Genomic DNA, 21,286 nt, shown 5'->3' on the forward strand with positions numbered 1-21,286 from the left:
ATAGACAATTTGGAGTTGGGGACCAAGTGTAGTGTAGTGTGTCAAAAATTGGAGATGACACTCAGATGGGTGGCAAAGTGTGCAGAGGATGCTGAAAGTGAGGGGATATAGATAGTCTAAGTCGTGGGCGAGGGTCTGGCTGATGGAGTACAATGTTGGTAAATGTGAGGTCATCCATTTTGATAGGAATAACAGTAAAATGGACTATTATTTAAATGGAAAAAAAATTGCAGCATGCTGAGGGACCTGGGTGTCCTTGTACAAGAATGTCAAGGAGTTGGCGTAGCAGGTGCAGCAAATAATTAAGGAGGCAAATGAAACTTTGTCTTTATCGTTGGAGGGATGGAGTTTAAAAATAGTGAAGTTGCAGCTGTATAAAGCGCTGGTGAGGCCATACTCCAGGTGTACTGTGTACAATTTTGGTCTCCTTTATTCAGAAAGGATATACTGGCACTGGAAGGGATGCAGAGGAGATTCATTAGATTGACTCCGGAGTTGAGAGGGTTGGCTTATGAAGAGAGATTGAGTAGATTGGGGCTATACTCATTGGAATTCAGAAGAATGAGAGGAGATCTTGCAAAAACATTTAAGATTATGAAGGGAATAGAAAAGATATAAGCAAGGAAGTTGTTTCCACTGGCAGGTGAAACTAGAACTAGGGAGCACAGCCTCAAAAGGGTTGTGAATCCATGAAATTCCCTGCCCAGTGAGAAGTTGAGGCTACTTCATTGAATGTTTTGAATGCAAGGATAGATAAATTTTTGAACAGTAAAAGAATTAAGGGTTATGGTGAGTGGGCAGGTGAGTGGAGCTGAGTGCACGAGAAGATCAGCCATGATCTTATTGAATGGTGGAGTAGGCTCAAGGGGCCAGATGGCCTACTCCTGCTCTTAGTTCTTACGTTCTGTAGAAATAAAAACAATTGGAGGTAAACAGTAAACAGTGGGTGGCACAGTGTTTAGCATTGCTGCCTCACAGAGCCAGGGACTTGGGTTCAATTCTGTCTTCGGATCACTGTCTGTGTGGAGTTTGCACATCCTGAGTCTGCGTGGGTTTCCTCCGGGTGCTCCTGTTTCCTCCCACAGTCCAATGATGTGTGGATTAGGTAAATTGGCCATGTTAACTTGACCCTAGTGTTCGGGGATAAGCAGGGTAAATATGTAGGATTATGGGAATAGGGCCTGGGTGGGATTGTGGTTGGTGTAGACTTGATGGGCTGAATGCACTCTAGGGATTCTATGAAATATATTAAGCAAATATTTAAGAATATGATCCTTGAGGGAGACATGGTTCACTTTCTCAGAGCCAAAATAAGTGTCTGTGTGGAGCTGCTGCCTTGAATGCAATGAGGGAGATTGTTGAGAGAGTGCTCCTGGTCTAACTTAGTCTATATTTGGTGCTAGAGTTATAACCCACTTCCTCATGGAGGATATGTATTTGTGGCACGTTGTTGAGGAAGCATAATTAGCTCGTTACTCCAGTGCATGTTATGTTTTGTTTGTTGCATGTCTATTTTTTGAAACATGGTGAGTGATGAATCAAATAGCACCTGAAGTCTCTCCACCTTGGCAAGTTCTATTGCACTGTTGTGAATTTATTGTGCATTTCACATACCGTATGCACGACCTTACATTTTCCAATGTTGAACTTAATTTGCCACAGATCAACCCAAACACAAATCCTTCTGCCTCACTTCATAAAATGGTAGTTGCTTCTTCTAATCCACAATCTGCCACAGCCCTGTGTTAACTATGAATTTAAATACCTTATATTGAAAATTGCAAAGCCGCGTTATTTGTACCAGCACACAAACCATTCTAGAAGGAAAACTCCTTCTCTCTCCTCCTTCCATTAAAACAATATTTTGCTTCATTCCCTTTTGCCTGATTGCTGACTGGAAAACTGCATCTATTGAGAAAGATTGGATAGACTGGGATTGTTCACCTTGGAACAGAGGAGACTGAGGGGAGATTTGATGGAGATGTACAAAATTGTGATGGGCCTGGACAGAGTGGGTGGGAATCATAGAATCCCCACAATGCAGAAGGAGGCCATTCAGACCATTGAGTTTTCACTGACTACAATCCCACCCAAGCCCTACCCCCACAACTCCATGTATTTACCCTAGCTAGTCCCTCTGGCACTAAGGGGCAATTTTTAGCATGGCCAAACCACCTAACCTACTCCTCTTTGGACCATGGGCGGAAACTGGAGCACCACAGGAAACCCACTCAGATATGGGGAGAATGTGCAAACTCCAGACAGACCCAAGCTGGGAATTGAACCCAGATCCTTGGTGCACTGAGGCAGCAGTGCTAACCACTGTGCCACTGTGTTAATTAGCAGTGAGGTCAGTGACTAGGGGACATAGATTTAAAATGATTAATGAAGTGATTAGAGGGGAGATGAGGAAATAAATTTTCGCCCAGAGGATTGTAGGAGTCGCGAACTCACTGCCTGGAAGAGTAGTAGAGGCAGACTCATTTTCTAGATATACACCTGACGCACTGTGAAGACAACAGACCAAATGCTGGAAAGTGGAATTAGGGTAGCTAGCTTGTTTTTTAGCTGGCAGAGACACAATGGGCCAAATGGTCTTTTTCTGTGCTGTAAACATTCTATGATTGTAAGATAAGTTATGGTGTCGCTGGTTGAAGTAGATGGTGAAATGGTTTGAAGACAGTCAGAGACTTTTCCAAAGGGAAAATGGATTGACAAACTTGGTGCAAGGGTAGCTGGGCTTAGTCCATCAAAAGGATTGGACTTTTTGGACCTGATTTTGTTTCCAACTGTATTAAAAAAAAATTCTATCCTTTTGAAGCTGCCTCAAAAAAAGATCCAAACATTCATCTTTTTTAGAGTAAATGAATTGTCCTTTACAATGAATGTCCCAGTAAAATAGCATTTCATTAATCAGATTATATAATGTGGAATGGCAATGATATTCCTATTTGATGAAAACACTGAATCAATAAAATAGATAAAGAGATTAATCATTGCTTAAAACAGAAGACTGATTGTCAATAAACATTTTGGAACATTTACTTACATCTACTGAATACTGTCAATTAGTTAATCAAGATTGAGAGGAGCTTAAATATTTTACAAATTTGATTAATCCTGGATGGACTGATTATAGCTGAAGAAATCAGAGCTTTTAGGTTGAATAATTGAGGCAAATAGAAACGTTTATTCTGCATTTATCATTTGAACAGGTTGGAGGAACAATCCACAAATAGCACATCTAGACAATCTGTACAAGTTAAAATTGTCTAACTGAGACAAGACTACATATCTGTCAGTTTTTATTGCGCTCGCAGATTCCAAATTCTTGGACCCTTCGCCTGTTGTCTCAGATTTAACATTTTCAGATCCACACTTACTTTTCTAGATCACAAGTCTGGATTTTCTGATTCCAGATCTTCAGTCTCGATTCGCTGATCCCGGATTATCAGTCCAGATTCTCTGATTTCAGATCGTCAGTCTAGATTCTCTGATTCCAGATCAGTGATCCAGACTCCCTGATTCCAGATCCTCAGTCCAGATTCTCTGACTCCAGATCCTCAGTGTAGATTCTCTGATTCCAGATCCTCGGTCTAGATTCTCTGATTCCAAATGTTTGGCCTGGATTCTCTGATTGCAGGTCCCAGGTCTGGATTCTCTGATTCCAAGTGTTCTGATTCCAGACTTCTGATAACTCACAGTTCTGTCTTTCTGTTTGTTTCACTAACTGAAGCTATCCATCAGATTCTGACAGGTTCTGTTGAATGCAAATGATTGTAAAATATATCTTTTATGAAAATTAAACTTTGTGTAGAATCATGAGTCCAAATCTCTCACCTGTCGGGACATGGAAGGGGAGACGATCAGCCCCAGAAGGCAATTTCACACTTGGCCAAATAACATGAAATGTATTCTGGAAAAGGCTTAACATTGCCTGGAAAAGTGCAGACACCAAAAAAGGAGGTGTGAGGTCTTATACTTTTAATGTTCTTTCTCAGGGGACTGCCTTTCTGAAGCTGCCTCAGCAAACTGTAGACCTGCAAAAGATACTTTGCAACAGTGAGACACTGCAAAGACTGTCTAGGCAGCACAGTCCCCAGGGAACTTCTTAATTTTATTTGAACACTGACATTTCACCCTGCCCTGGATGAGGTTCTAGCTGAAATGTAAAAGCTGCTGGCCACTCGGCCTGCCCAACATTCATGAAAGCAGATGGGCTGCATAAATTTGCATCCAATTGGCCCATTTACTGCTTAATGGTCAGTGGGTATGTTAATACAAAGAACAAAGAACAAAGAACAACCCAGCACGGGAAACAGGCCCTTCGGCCCAACGAGCCCGTGCCGCCGCATCACCCTACACCTATTCTACCCTGCGTGTCTACGAATAGAACCCCTAACTTAGCCAGATTCAGGGGAGAATAGTGTCAATTTGGTAAAACCAATCAGCCTAAGAGCACATCTTTGGGGTGTGGGAGGAAACCGGAGCGCCCGGAGGAAACCCACGCAACCACAGGGAGAATGCACAAACTCCCACAGACACAGGCCCAAATCCATGTATCTGCACAGCTAGCAGTGCTAGTCACCGAGCTGTTGCGGCGCCCGTCTACCGGTCCAGGATCAAGCACACACACCGACACGAAGTACTAGGCCACTCCTGGAACCTCCAAGAGTAATTCTTGTGCAATTCCACTGATTCTTGTGCAAGGCCACCAACCAGAATGTTGCACAGGTGGGAGAGATCATTATCTCATCTGGTTTCATGTGCTTCCAGGATTGGAATTCCAAACATTATCTTGCAATTGTGTCTTTGTCTATATATGCCGTGTTTGTGAAACCTACCTCTCCACTCACCTGATGAAGGAGCAATGCTCCAAAAGCTCGTGATTCCAAATAAACCTGTTGGATTTTAACCTGGTGTGGTTAGACTTCTTACTGTGCCAGTCCAGCGCCAGCATCTCCACATCATGGCTACCCTCTGGGTGAAAAGATGTTTCCTTATCTCCCATCTAATCCTTCTCCCAATCATCTTATCTCTATGTCCCTTAGGTATTGACCTCTCTGCGAACTGAAATAGATTCTTCCCATCTACTCTACCCTCACAATCTGTGCACCTCAATCAAATCTCTGCCAGCTTCCTCTGTTCCAAGGGGATCTATCCCAGTCTTTCCTCCTAGCTGCAAATTTCAAGTCCTGGGTAGCATTCTCATAAATCTCCTCTCTACCCTCCCTAATGAAATTACATCCTCTCTGTAAACATGTGACCACAACTGTATGCAGTACTCAAGCTATGGCCTAACTTGTGTTTTATATAGCTTCAGTGTAATATACCTGCTCATACATTTTATGCCTTGGCTAATAAACGAAAGTATTCCATATGACTTCGTAACCATCTCATCCACCTGTCTGCTACCTTTACGGATCTCTGGGCATGCATCCTGAGGGCCCTCATTTCCTCTACACCTCTCAGAATCCTCTCATAGATACATAGAAGACAGGAGCAGGAGGAGGCCATTTGGCCCTTTGATCATGATCATGGCTGATCGTCCAACTCAATAGCCTAATCCTGCTTTCTCCCCATAATCCATTCACCCCATGTGCTATATCTAGCCACCTCTTGAATACATTCAATATTACGGCATCAACTATTTCCTATGGTAATGAATTCCACAGGCTCATCACTCTTTGGGTGAAGAAATATCACATCATCTCCGTCCTAAATGGTCTACTCTCAGCATAGTAAGAACAAATTGGATGGAACTAATGCGAGAAGACAACGTTTAAAGTTTATTTATTAGTTTCAAGTAAGGCTTACTTTAACACTGCAATGAAATTACTGTGAAATTCTCCTAGTCGCCACAGTCTGGTACCTGTTCAGGACAATGCACTTATACAGCACCTCTTTCAGAATGTGGGGGGAAACCGAGCATTCAGAGGAAACCCACTCAGACACAGGGAGAACGTGCAAACTCCACACAGGCAGTGATCCAATCTAGGAATCGAACCCGGGTCCCTAGCACGGCGAAGCGGCAGTGCTAACCATGTGCTACTGTGCCGCCCCTTAATTTGAATATTATTTTAATGGACAACAAATCACAGGCTGGAATATACAACTTTATAGAAGTGGACTATTTATACTCAATATTTGTAGTTTAAAGTGCAGAGCAAATATTAAAAATGACCCACCTATCAGCAGCAACGTTATAACATTGCTACAATCATAACTAATGCAGGGAGGAACATCTGCCTGAGTCATCTAATAATCACCAGTAGAAGCCAGGAGAATAAAGTCTTGTTATGTTTGTCTATTACGTTTGTCCACAGTTCCTAACTCACACGTCACATATGGCAATCTACAACTGTTTTCTGTTAGTGCATGAACAGGATAGAAGGGCTCTGTCAAAGACCCAGAACAAAATAATTTACCCCAAATAGTTGTGATAGTAATTCAGATTTGAACCATCTGCTGTTCCTTGCCTTTGAACTGCTCTTCCTGCATTCCAGTTTATCAGCTGCATTTCCGCTTTGCAATGCTGCTGCAAAATGTCACAAGACTCAAAAAAAAAACATATCAAATGTACTCGTATCACAGAAAGAAAAAATTCTCAAGAGTTCCTGAAAGTTGGGGCACCTAAGATCACACTGGGATGTGGTTGATGTGGAATGCTTGTCTGTGCATTGTCCTGACTGAGATCTCCAGCCTTCTTAATAATCTGGATCAGAAGATGAAAACTGGACTAAGCTACTGAGGGAGTACTTTGATAAGCGTCACCCACTTCACTCTGTCTGTGAGATTGCAGTCTGATTTGAGCCATTCACTACTTATGCTGATACTAAATTCTGAAGCATGGTGATACAATGATTAGCACTGCTACCTCATAGTGCCAGGGACCCTGGTTCGATTCCTGGCTTGGGTCACTACCTGTGCAGAGTCTGCATGTTCTCCCTGTGTCTGCATGGGTTTCCTATGGGTGCTCTGGTTTCTTCCCACAGTTTGAAGGACGTGCTGGTTAGGTGAATTGACCATGCTAAATTCTCCTTCAGTGTACCCAAACAGGTGCCAGGGTGCGGTGACTAGGGGAATTTCACAGTAATTACAGTATTAATGTAAGCCTACTTGTGACACTAATAAATAAACTTAAACTTAAGAAGTATAGCTTGCTGTTAGGACTAAAGCCATAACATTGCTGAAAGTTATTTTTCTATCACAATTTCATTTGTTTGGGAGAATTCCATCCCTTGTGGAAGAGGGTACAAAAAACTTTCTCCCAATTTAGCAAATTCCTAAAGCCTTTGTGAATAGGGAGGTAGATCAGGTTCTTTCATAAACATTGCTGGTAGATCAAAGACAATTCTAAATGCAAGTCAGAATTATTAATTTTGCCATCAAGAGTGTATTTAGCTGAGTTTTAAATCCATTCTGAATTAACAGTGACAAAAGTTCTGAAGTTCAGATAATTTTATTTGGAGGATGGATTTCCCTCTCTGGTGCCTATGTATAAGAGTTTGGCAGGACAAAAACATTTATTGCGAATTTGGACACAATCTGTCCAGTACCAAACAGCTCATATTAAAGTAATTCTGAGCTCCCAGTGTCAAGTTGCTGTTGTATGTTTTGCAGGTCCTATTTCTGACCTATGTTTTTATGCAGCCGAACTTCCTTTCTTGGAGCTCAAAATTAGCGTGCAACTGCTTTCTTTTCCCAGATTCCCATTAGAAGTCAACCCTCCTAGGGTAGGGACCCAATTTCCAACCCTGGGACAGAGGTCAGATTCCTGATTGCCAACCCTTGATCTAGGGGCACTCCTACTGTTGGTGAAAATCTAATCCAATGTAAAAATCAAGCTTGGTGAGCTAGAGGGAAAGAACCTTGGCCTCCTGGTCCACACAGTAAGAAGTCTCACAACACCAAGTTAAAGTCCAACAGGTCTATTTGTAGCGAATGCCAGTAGTTTTCAGAACTGGCTGTTCCTTCATCAGGTGGGTGGGTTTTCTGATCACAAACAGGGCACATAAAGGCACAAACTCAATTTACATGAATAATGATTGGAATGTGAGTCTTTACAGCTAATCAAGTCTTAAAGGTACAGACAGTGTGAATGGAGAGAGCATTAAGCACAGGTTAAAAAGATGTGTATTGTTTCCAGACAGGAAAGTTAGTGAGATTTTGCAAGTCCCAGGGAAGTTGTGGGGGTTACAGATCGTGTGACATGAACCCAAGATCCCAGTTGAGGCTGTCATTATGTGTGTGAAACTTGGCTATCAGTCTCTGCTCAGCGACTCTGCGCTGTTGTGTGTCACCTTGGAGAACGCTTATCCAAAGATCAGAGGCCGAATGCCTGTGACCGCTGAATTGTTCCTCAACAGGAAGAGAACAGTCTTGCCTGGTGATTGTTGGGAGACACTTCAGTGGTCACGGGCATTCAGCCTCTGATCTTCGTGTAAGCATTCTCCAGGACAGCCTTCATGGCATACGACAGCGCAGAGTCGCTGAGCAGAGACTGATAGCCAAGTTCCGCAAACATGAGGACAGCCTCAACTGGGATCTTGGGTTCATGTCACACTATCTGTAACTCCCATAACTTGCCTGGGACTTGCAAAATCTCACTAACTTTCCTGTCTGGAAACAATACACATATTTTTAACCTGTGCTTAATGCTCTCTCCATTCACATTTTCTGTACCTTTAAGACTTGATTAGCTGTAAAGACTCACATTCCAATCATTATTCATGTAAATTGAGTTTGTGCCTTTATATGCCCTGTTTGTGATCAGAAAACCCACCCACCTGATGAAGGAACAGCCAGTTCCAAAAGCTATTGGTGTTTGCTACAAATAGGCAGGTTGGACTTTAACCTGGTGTTGTGAGACTTCTTATTGCATCTCCCCTTCTTGGCCCATAGGCAGTGCTGCTCAAAGGCATGCCTTCCCCCTGAAGTTGTTCTCACCTCCTTTGAGCTGTTGTGTTTCCCGAGGTCTTGTAAATACAACTGATTACCAATGAAGTTGCAAAACTGACTCAGTCTGCCTCCTGGGAGTGGGTTGATTGTTTGCCCCCATTCCCACTTTTGCTAAACCTGGGACAGGTTGGGTTTGGGTTGGTTTCGAGATTTTTAAAAATTTTACTATCTGACCCATCCATTTTAAGAATTAAAATTCAGCCCACTGAGTGTACTGCCACGGATGGTTGTATCCAAACTGATTTTCCATTGATATCTTGGAGTGAATTTGATGCTGCATACTGTTCCTAATCACCTTAAACAAGACAGTCGTTAGCTGGTCAACACCTCCCAGGGCATTGGCAGGGGGTCTGACATCTAGTCTGATGTAGGAGATGAAAAATGATAATTATCTGAACTACTTGATATAAGGATGAGAGTTCCCAGGAATATTGGTAGGGAAAAATGGAGTTTATGTTGAGAAAGTATGTAGAAAGATACAGTTTAATATACATAGAGTTGGATTTTATATTTATTGGTGGAATGAGGGATGTGGAATGGAAAGTGAATGATCTGCTTACACTCACCCCCCCACCATCTCAACATGGTGAATCAAAAATCAGATGGCCAATTTGTGGCTGTCTGGTGTGAAGGTGACTCATTAGAGTGTGAATGAAAGCATTGTGCTCAATTTGGGAATCTGGGCCGGGACATTTATAAAATCCGTACAGTGCAGAAGGAGGCCATTTGGCCCATCGAGTCTTCGCCGACCACAATCCCACCCAGGTCCTATCCCTGTAATCCCACATATTTACTCCGCTAATCCCTTGGCACTAGGTCAATTTAGCATGGCCAATCAACCTAACCCCACATCTTTGGACTGTAGGAAGAAACTGGAGCACCCGGAGGAAACCCATGCAGACATGTGGAGAATGTGCACACTCCACACAGACAGTGGTCTGAGGCTGGAATTGAATCCAGGCCTCTGGCTTTGTGAGGCAGCAGCGCTAATCACTGTGCCCCTGGGCCACCACATTTTGCGGCAGAGGGGTCTTGCTGTTAACAGGAAGGTGGAATACAGCTACTGCTGAAAGGCCTCTTGCCCTCTCAATCTATCTTAATTTGTTATGGTCTTCAAAAAGTTAAAATAGCATACAGATACTGCCATCCTTGCCAATAGAATCATTCATCCATGGCCCTGGTGGCAGGACTTTCCCATTCTTGTGCCACTTCACCATAGCTGCTGTAGTAAACTCCCAAACATTTTCAAACTCGACACCCAAAAATGCAGTGGGCAATGAAAAAATTGCAGGTTATTGTGTCGATAGATTTGTCAATAAATTAGACAGTTTGTTAATTTGTCATTTCAAAACTGCAGGCTGGCTTCAGATCCCCAGGTTTGCTCGCCTTCCATAACTTCAGGGACTGATATGATGGGCAAGAGCCTGGCTTGTCCCAAAACCATAAAATCCCAGCCCAGGTCAACGGACCTTTCCATGCTCCACCCCTTGCCCGCCCCAATTCCCGTAGTGGGTGGGGCAGCAAAGTTCTGGCCAATGGCTTTGTACTGCTGACCCAATACCACCATGCCCCATTTTACATTTACTATTTGCAGAGAGTGGGGATGACGGGAGAAGTGACAGTGGTGGTGGTAGGAGGAGGTGGGAGGTGGGAGAGGGGAGGGAGGAGGTGGGTGCAGTGGGGGTGCTGGTGGAGAGTAGCCCAGTAGGTTTGCGGCTGTCACACCCATAGTGCCAGCAGACTCACCTTAGCTGCTGAGGTTTTTGGATTTAGGATTCATGAACTTTGTAGGTTCGTGGACAGTTCTCCACAGAGGCAAATCTGCACCTTTTTCTACATCCTAGCTATGACTGTAACACTACATTTTGTACCCTCTCTTTTCCTTCTCTATGAATGGTATGCTTTGTCTGAATAGTATGCAAGAAACAATACTTTTCACTGTATACTACTACACATGACAATAATTAATCAAATCAAATAAGACCATGAGACGACAAGACATAGGAACAGAATCAGGCCACTCTGCCCATTGAGTCTGCTCTGCCATTTGATCACGGCTGATATGTTTCTCAACCCATTTTCCTGCCTTTTTGCCATAACCTTTACCCCTTTTACTAATCAAGAACCAATCCATCCCTCTATTCAATACACACATAAGACCATAACGTGTCTGCTCCAGTTGCATTTTTAGCATATCTGTTGTAACTGTTGGAGAAATGAATGAGAAAGTTGAAATGCCAGTGATGCACCGTAAACAGGATTTCATTCCTGACAAACAGCTGCCTGGCCACACAGGGGCAGCAAAATACACAACTTCAAAAGGATCCCATTTACTAAATAAGCAGCAAAATGGAGCAGAAAAGCAAAGCAACAAGGAATCCAGTCTCTTTGTGTGATTCTCAATGAGGGGGGGAGCAGAGGTTGCGACCTGAAAGTTAAGATAGTCTGAAGAAACAGCTTAATGAAGAAAGAGTCTTGCTAGTTTCAGATTTGGATATATTTTGGACGTTTATTTCTTTTTCAATGGTGAAATGGAAACTTGGAGCTGAGACAAGTTTTCACTTTCATACTTAAAATATTTGACAAGGTATTTTGCTGTGGGGGATGTGGAGGCTGAGATTCAATAGATCTGAGCAGGACAAATTCGGATCAAGCCAGATAATACTTCCAAATCCATGTGAAGATCTTTTTGGATTTACATGTCATCTGTGGCCAGATGAAGGAAATTCTGTGCTTTTATTAAACACAATTGCAACATCTCAGCAAAGTGTTTATTACTGAATTGCCTTTTGTGATAAACTGATCGGAGTGAAGGGGGGGTGGTGACTCGTAGTTTAGATTTGGCGCACGTTTGACAGGAGGCCAATCCCATGCTATTTGTAAAAAGAACTTTATAAGTCAATGCTGAGTGAGTGCACATTGAAGGAAGGGAATGCACATTATCAGCAAGCACCATCTATTTAATATAGTATAAACATCTTAATTATGCACACATTACTTCTCTGATGGTCCTGAGGGAGTTGGAGTCAGATCTTAGGTGTGGGTCTGTTTGATCAGCATTAGTGAGTATTGAGACCCACAACTGGATACGGTTTGTTGTTAGGGAGGATAATGATGTTTACTGAATGTTCTTTGCTAAAATGTCAAGGACTCTGTACATCTGTGTGTAAAGCGATAAATATGCAAACTAAGGATTGAAAAGATGCTGAATTGTATAGGTTGAAAGTTCACACCAAACTGTAATGCTATTGGTGTTTCAACTAGCATGTATTGGCTGCAAAATCATAGAATCCTACAGTGCAGAAGGAGACCATTCAGCCCATCAAACCTGCACAGACCACAATCCATGCATCTTCATCCCTATACATTTACCTTAGCCAGCCCCCCTGACACTAAGGGGTAATTTTACTAATCCACCTAACCCACACATCTTTTGACTGTGAGAAGACCGGAGCACGCAGAATAAACACATGCAGACACAAGAGAGGATGTGTAAACTTTGCACAGACAGTAACCCAAGCCAAGATTCGGATCTGGGACCCTGGTATTGTGAGTCACCAGTGCTAACCACTGTGCCACCATGCAGCACCTTGAAAATGCATGAATTGAAACTGTTTTACAGAAGCTGATCAAAACATCATAGTGAGACCCAGTGTGTTGCTCTCCTTGTGCACAAGCTATAAAGGCATAGTTTTTGAGTACTCATCATACATTGTCTAGTTAATTTTCAACAATCCCTACTCCCTAATGCCATGCTTTTGCCCATTTGTGTTCATTTTCTCCCATTAGAAACTCTCATGACCACATTTATAAAAGAAGCTGCATATGCAAATTCGTCACTCTTGCATCTCCCAGCTCATCAGTATGTATTATCTGGCACCTTCTATGATCCGATCAATTATACAATCCAAATTGTAGGAAGTTTTCTTCTTCAATCATGAACAGGAATACAAAATCAAAGTACTAAACAAAGAAAAGGGCAGAGTGTATAACTTTTGAATAGAGTGTAAAGCAGGGAAGGTAATGGTCTAGTGGTATTGTCACTAGGCTAGTAATCCAGAAACTCAGCTAATGTTTTGGGGACTCAGGTTTGAATCCTGCCACAGCAGAAGGTGGAATTTGAATTCAATAAAGCAAATCTGGAATTAAAACTCTGCTGATGAAATAATTGTTGGAAAAATCCACCTGGTTCACTAATGTCCTTTTGGGAAGGAAATCTGCCATTATTCCTGTTCTGATCTACATGTGACTCCAATGTGGTTGACTCTCAACTGCCCTCTGAAACATTCTAGCAAGTCACTTAGTTATTCAAGGACAACTAGACGTGGGCAATACATGCTGGCCACCAGTGATGCCCATGTCCTATGGCTGAATAAAAAGAAAATTCTATATGCATGCTTTGATCCAATTTTCCCTTTAAACTACAGATGGTCTTTACATCAGTTGTACAATATCACAGGCCACTGACCAGAATTTGCAGCCCCCCAAAGACCCTTTTGTTGGACCCCTCGGCATTGAATTTACAATCTACAATGTTTCTGATGTTCCCTTGTGCTCTGTGTTGTGCTCTTAACGTTTTTTATGTTCTTTGCCAATGTGCAACCTTTCTATTTGCAAAATTTATTAGATTCAAAAGAGTTTAAGGTATGGAACAGAGCATGACTGCAAAAAAAACAGGAAAGGGATTATTGCAGATTCAGTGTAGAAGGGATCACTAAGCTTAATTTTCTGCCAAAATATGTTTGGTGAGCTGCGAATAAACAATGTGGTATGCCAAACTATTCAATGAACTTCAAAGGTTTATCACTCTAAATGTAGTTGGAGTTGGACTTCTAGCTTCCAATTAGTTTAATTTCTTCACTAAGGTTTGTAACTATACCAAATATAGTGTATTGATGAGTAGCTATTATAGAAGGGACCACAAGTCTTTACTGTCAATGTAATGTTTAAATGCAATAGTATGTATATTACTGTCAATGAACAACAGTGTGCTTTGATGAAATCAGACAATGGAAAAGCTATGAATCATTTTTTATTGTAGACAGTGCCCCAATGACATACATTTATGTGATGTAATGCCTCATTTTTTGATTTGTGTTTCATTTCAATGCTTATCAAACACTTGTGTAACTTTTCTTCAAAAACTGTCAAAGTGCTAATGAATAGTAAAGTAAGTTTTTAATCCTCGCTTTTTCCTATTCTCATAATTGTGCATGTATTCCGATGTCCACATTTTAGGTGCATGTCTTTCATGTGGCTGTGGAAGTCTCCAAACAGTGAACCAACATGGGCGGTACGAAACAAATTAAATGACAAAATTTATATTCCAGCATTTTACTACAAATCTGTAGTTAAAAAACAATTTATGAGTAGATTGCTCCAAGGGGTGACATATTGATTAGTGCTGCTGCCTCACAGTGCCAGGGATTCAATTTCTGGCCTAGGGTAACTGTCTGTGTGAAATTTGCACCTTCTCTCCGTGTCTGCGTGGGTTTCTCTGGGTGCTCCTGTTTCCTCCCATAGTCCAAAGATGTGTGGGTTAGGTTGATTGGCCATGGAAAATTGCCCCTTAGTGTCAGGGGACTGACAGGATAGATAGGGGGTTTCAAGGATAAGATTTGGGTGGGATTATGGTCAGTGCAGGCTGAATGGCCTTTTTCTGCACTGTTGGGATTCTGTGAATCCATAATATAATCTTTGAGTACTAGATTAGTTTTGTAATGTGAAGGTGGAGAGCTATTTCAGCACAGAACATACTGAACTACATTATGTTCATGCTATTACTGGTGTAACTTTTACCATTTCCATTTTAGAATTATTATATTTTTAGCAAATCACTGCTATGGGAATTACATCTGGTGTGGGAATTGCACCCAGATTTTACAGCAATAATTGTACCTGAGCTGTTGCGAATGTTCTTTTGTACAATGCCCTCCAGAGTATTGTATTCTATTCTAAATGTAAAGGGTAAGATTCATTGTTGGGTCAGAGTAGAGGGAACATGTTTATGATCTACTTGAACTGGGAGTTATTGATACTGATATGGAGTAACAAAATTAACAGAAACATCCTCCCAGTCCTGGCATCCTCCACTTTGACCAGCACATAAGGCGACACTGCTGCCTCACAGTGCCAGGGACCTGTGTTCGATTCCCAGCTTGGGTCACTGCCTGTGTAGAGTCTGCACATTCTCTCCGTGTCTGCGTGGGTTTCCTCTGGGTGCTCTGGTTTCCCCCCACAGTCCCAAAGACATGCTGGTTAGGTGCATTGGCAATACTAAATTCTCCCTCAGTGTACCCAAACAGGCACCAAGTGGGTGGTAACTAGGGGATTTTCACAGTAACTTCATTGTAGTGTTAATGTAAACTTACTTGTGAAATGAATAAATACATTTTTTAAACAAAACAGTTTTTAAAGGGTAAAATATCCTAACTGAATAGTGATAGAAAGGACACGTTAGAAATTATGGCAGGATGAGGCAAAATAACTATGATCTGACCTCACTCAAACAAATATCTGATTATCATCACATTGCAACTTGCGGACAAGTTGGATGCTACGTTTTTTACATTGCAAGTGATTCATTTTGAAAATAGCTAATTAGTTGTGGAGCCCTGAGATTGTGAAGGGCACAATGTGGACAATCAAAGTATCACTTTTAGATTATGATGTAACTTTGAAGGAAAGAAGGAAGTTTAATTTCTATGAAGATGAGTGATAATGTGAGCAGAGACTTTGATCATTCAACATGAGCAGTTTATTTACACATTTGCGAGAAAAATTGATCTTATCTGAATTCAACTGTTATTACTTTTTTTGAAAAGGAGAAATATGTAATGCTGTGTTGTGTTGGGGGAGGTTGTGGCCTAGTGGTATTAGCGCTAGACTATTAATCCAGAAATTTAGCTAATGTTCTGGGGACTCAGTTTCGAATCCCACCATGGCAGATGGTGGAATTTGAATTTAGTAAAAAATATCTGGAATTAAGAATCTACTGATGACCATGAAACCGTTGTTGGAAAAACCCACCTGGTTCACTGGTGTCTTTTAAGGAAGGAAATGTGCTAAGAGGCCTAGCCTCAAAATAAGGGGAAGCAGATTCAGTTGAGGAGGAACTTCTTTACACAAAAGTTTGTGAATCTATGGACTTTCCTGCCTAGTGAAGCAGCTGAGGCTACCTCATTGAATGTTTTTAAGGCAAGGATAGATTCATTTTTGAACTGTAAAGGAATTAAGGGTTATGGTGAGCATAAGAACGTAAGAACATAAGAAATAGGAGCAGGAGTAGGCCATCTAGCCCTTCGAGCCTGCCCCGCGATTCAATAAGATCATGGCTGATCTGTCGTGTCTCAGTTCCACATTCCCGCCCTCTCCCCATAACCCTTAATCCCCTCGCAGCGGGTAAGTGGAGCTAAGTCTATGAAACGATCAGCCATGATCTTATAGCATGGTGGGGCAGGCTCGAGGGGCCAGATGGCCTACTCCTGCTCCTAGTTCTTATGTTCTTACTTTTTTTACCGGGGTTGGTCTACATGTGACTTCAGATCCACAGCACTGTGGTTGACTCTCAACTGGCCTCTGAAATGACTTCACAAGCCACTGAATTTCAAGGGCAACTAGGGATGGATAAACAATGCTGAACAGTCTGTGATATCCATGTCCCATAAATTAATTTTAAAAAATTCAATTATAGGGGACATTGCTGAAGGTTTCCTCTTTTCATGAATTGTAGTTGAAATGATGAACACAAGTATGGGATTTGTGTCTGGTGATGAATAACTGGTTTGGTTTGCTCCCGTCCTGACAACAAGTTAAATCTGGCACCAAATCAAGGGGATCTTTTGACATGTGACAGCAGTGATGTCAGCAAGCAGGTAAGGAACCAATCATACCAAAGTATTCATACACCTCAAATCAAGAAATTAAAAGCACTAAATATCCTTCACTTTTAATTTAAATTTTTAGTTTGTGAGACAAACAATTACGATTGGATTAAAATACAAGCTAAAATAAACGTGCTTAAAAAATTATTTTTGTTTTCATTGTTATGGTGAAATCGGATGTTCCACAAATATAAAATTAGTTTCTCAGCAAGATCAGGAAGGTCACTGAGCCGTTTTTGCGATGTTAATATATTGTTAAAAACCCTGTCTGAAAGTTAACGGCTCCTCCCACTGGTGGGGTCTTCCGATCCCAGTGATGGCATCTTCCAGTCCGGCTGGTCAGATTTTCCAGTCTCACCAGCAGGAGCTTCCAGTCACACCAGTGGGATCTTCCAGTCCCACTGTTGAGATCTTCCAGTCTTCTGGTCACACCAGTGGGAGACTCCAAGTCCCACAGGTGGGATCTTCCAGTTTCACCGGTGAGATTTTCCACTCACACTGGCAGAATCTTCCAGTCTCAGTGGCGGGATCTTCCAGTCCCACCAGCAGGACCTTCCAGTACTACTGGTGGGATCTTCCAGTCGCACCAATCGGATCTTCCAGTCCCACTAGTGGGATCTTCCAGTTCCACCGCTCAATGGACATTTGAATGACTGAATGCATCCGCTGTGGGACAACCTGGCACAGTGGGGCTGGAAATTCCTGTTACACCTCATGGGTTTTTACAAGCAGACTAACAGCATGGAATTGGAAATATTCACCAAATCATGATTGCAATGAAGCTTGTAGTTAGTGGGAACCTCTGCAAGTGACCACTTATAAAGGAACATAGACTAACTGGGCAAAATCTTCACAGTCATGTGGAGACAGGTTTAAATACAGGATGCCGGTGTAAGATTGGGGACAAGGGTTGGGTTGCTGCCCTAACACATTCCTGCCATTTTGCTGGAGGCAGGTTAATATTGATTGCCACTACTGTGTCCTCTGCCATTACCCTCCTCACCCCGCCTGACCCTCAGCTATAACAGGGTTGCTGATCAGTGCCCAAACGGAGAAACTGTGAGCAGGGCTCTTGTTGGCATCTGAGCAGACTCCCTCTGAGTGCTGAGTTTGGCAGCTCCATGGGGGTGGTTTCCTGATGGCAGCCCAGGCCCATTGGAACTGATGCTCAATGCCAGGGCTGTGGGCATGAATGGGCGCAATTGCAGCCAAAACAAATCCTCCAGAGGAGTTGCTCTCCAATCTGATGACTGTCTAGCTTTGGGCTTGTTTATTTTTTGAATTTACTCACCCTTCAGAGTACATCTCCTTTTGAAGCACCCTCACCTTTGCCTTTCTGCCTGAGGAGTATATCCACCTTTCCTGTTAAGGTTTATAGCTCTGGGTCCTCTGGTTTGACCCAGAGCCTCAGGAACCCATCTGCTACTGCTCTTAGTTTGACAGCAAGCATGGAGAAGTCCACTTAGCAGGCCACCTGAGGGATGGTACGGTGGTTAGCACTGCTACCTCACAGCGCCAGGGACCCCGGTTCAATTCTAGCCTCAGGACACTGTCTATGTGAAGTCTGTATGTTCTCCCTGTGTCTATCTGAGGGTGCTCTGGTTTCCTCCCACTGTCCAAAAATATGTGGGTTAGGTTGTTTGGCCATGCTAAATTGATCCTAGTGTCAGGCGATGAGTAGGGTTAAATATGTGGGGTTACGGAACTAGGGTGGGATTGTGGTCAGTGCAGACTTGATGGGCTGAATGGCCTCTTCTGCACTGTAGGGATCCTGTAAGTTTGTGGGGGTGAATGCAGACCACTGTGGATTCAGGACTCCGAAACTAATCCAATTCTTGAGAATAAACCACCAACAGTAGATTCCACCCATTGTCAACAGCCCCTGGGTTTCCACCTCATTTACACATGTGCAAAACCTCGCATGAAACAAGAATGGTAAATGTTGACAGTTTGGCCACGATTACCTCTGCAAGATATAGGTCACATTTTTCACATAGCTGTGTATAACTTTGATATGAATAAAGACAGACACAAACTTCCCCAGGATCCCTTAACAAAACTGCCTGTCAATTTGAGAATTTTCTGACCTGAACCCAGCCACATTCCAGTCAGGTTCATAGCTAAGCAAATTGCTGTTGGGATATTTTAATAACATTTGATATAATAAAAGGACACAATAGCAGGAATTCATTCAGTGGGGGGATAAACATTAAATTTCCTGTACTTTTTCACACAGTCCTGTGCAGAGAGAAAAAAAACTATCGACGTGACCCTGAATCAAAACAGAACGTGGACCAATCGTGACAAAGCAAGTTAGCAGACCGTGGATTACAAATAATAAATGTAGCCCGAAGTAGCTAACAAAGTGACCTGACTTCATTTACATGTTATAAATAATGAACAAGAAATGCTCCCAACATCTACAAGCATGCCAGAAATGAGCATTTATTTGCCTTTGTTATGAAAAAAAAGCTTATTTATGTTGCTTTTGGTCAGCACCTGTTTCCACAATATATATCTATTGTCATGAAATTGTGTTTGCGGCCACCTGCCAGTGCTGACGCATTTTGTTTTGACGCACATCCTTGCCCCAGTACTTACTCCGAACCCCCCGTCCACAGTAAATCACTTGATGCGTATTTTTAGCTTTTGGCTGTGAACACTTCCCACTTGACATTGAGCTCGAAATATTGTCTGATTTCCACAAAGCCTAAATGATGATCAAGCCTTCCTTCCTCCCAACATGAAAGGCCGACCCAGAAGCCAGCTTGTATTGGGAAGCAGTCGTCACGTGTCAGGGCTCTTCTCTGAGGGTTACGGGGCTCGAGAAGACACGCAGGAATTGTTTGATGTGTTTTACCCACTGTGCGAACTCAATAATTGCTACTCATCCGGTTGAGTGAGAGATTTGTGAATGGAGTCAGACAACTCGGGAAGGAAGGCTGTCATACTCAGTGCTGGATTTTCCCATTCTGTCTAATGAGAGATCTTTGGTTATCATCACTGTGCCATTATCACAGCAAGCTGAATATCAGCTGATAAACCCTTTTTTTTAAAAACTTAAATTGTACTAAATTAAATTAGCATATTCCACTGTTCACCAATGCTAGTCATGTAATCACAACTCCTCTACATTTCTTCCATGTTGCAACAATTCTGCAGCAAAAAGTATAATTTTTCCACTTTGCTGTTATGCCTAGATAGTGTTAATACTTATGAAAGAATTTGACAGCTTCTTTTTCCATTGTGTACAAATTTACATGATGGATTCAAAGGGTTAAGCTTTCATTTTGGATCTTCATAGACTCATGGAATCCCTACAGTGCAGAAGGAGGTCATTTGGCTCATCGAGTTTGAACATCCTACCAGCTCCTCTCCCTCACCTTATCCCATAGCCCCACACATTTCCCATAGCTAATCCATCTAACCAACATATCTTGGGACTCTAAAGGGCAATTTAGCACGGCCAATCCAACTGACCTGCAAGTCTTTGCACTTTGGAAATCACAGCACCCGGAGGAAACCCATGCAAACATGGATAGAAAGTGCAAACTCCACATAGACTGTCACCCAAGGTCGGAATTGAAGCCAGGTCTCCAGCATTGTGAGGCAGCAGTGCTAATCACTATGCTGTTGTGCCCTGTAATGCAGATTGGCATTTTTCTGAGAGAGTGGGAATGGCGATTAAACCTCAACACACAGAAAGAGCCACGTCAAACACTATATTTTATCCGACAATGCATCTTTAAAAGAGTTCAGCTCTTCAGTTAACAGCCAGGATCCAAAAAAGCTGAAGGTCAGCTCGAAAATTAGGAATTTCCAAGGTATCTTCAGCCTTCTGCTGCGTTCGAATACATCCAATGAGATAACATCATTAATCTGTTTAATGAAATAAAGATGAAAACATAAGGAAGTGACAGTTTGTTACGAGCCCCCATCCAGCAAGTTTTGAAACAAAAACAGAAAATATTGGAAAATTCAGCAGATCTGGTGGCATCCGTGGAAATAGGAGTAAAGTTAAATTTTTTCAAGGCCAATGTGACTCGTCTTTGGGAATCAAGTTTGACCTTTACTGATTTAAGAGAAGGCGGCTCACCTCACTAAGAAGGGAAGAAATTGTGCACAGCCATGTGATGAAGAGGCGATGGCCTAATGGTATTATCGCTAAAACACTATTAATCCAGACACTCAGCCAACGTTCTGGGAACTTGGGCTCAAATGCTGTCACGGCAGACTGTGAATTTGAATTCAATCCAAGAGAATCTGGAGTTAAGAATCTACTGATCACCATAAAGTCATTGTCTATTGTCAGAAAAATGCATCTGGTTCACTAATGCCCTTTAGGGAAGGAAATCTGCCATCCCTACCTGGTCTTGCCTACATGTGAATCCAGAGCTACAGCAAAGTGGTTGACTCTTAACTGCGCTCTAAGGGCAACTAGG

Source organism: Carcharhinus amblyrhynchos, chromosome 21, assembly GCF_965287045.1.
Source record: "Carcharhinus amblyrhynchos chromosome 21, sCarAmb.v2.hapA, whole genome shotgun sequence".
In the NCBI taxonomy this organism is placed as follows: domain Eukaryota; kingdom Metazoa; phylum Chordata; class Chondrichthyes; order Carcharhiniformes; family Carcharhinidae; genus Carcharhinus; species Carcharhinus amblyrhynchos.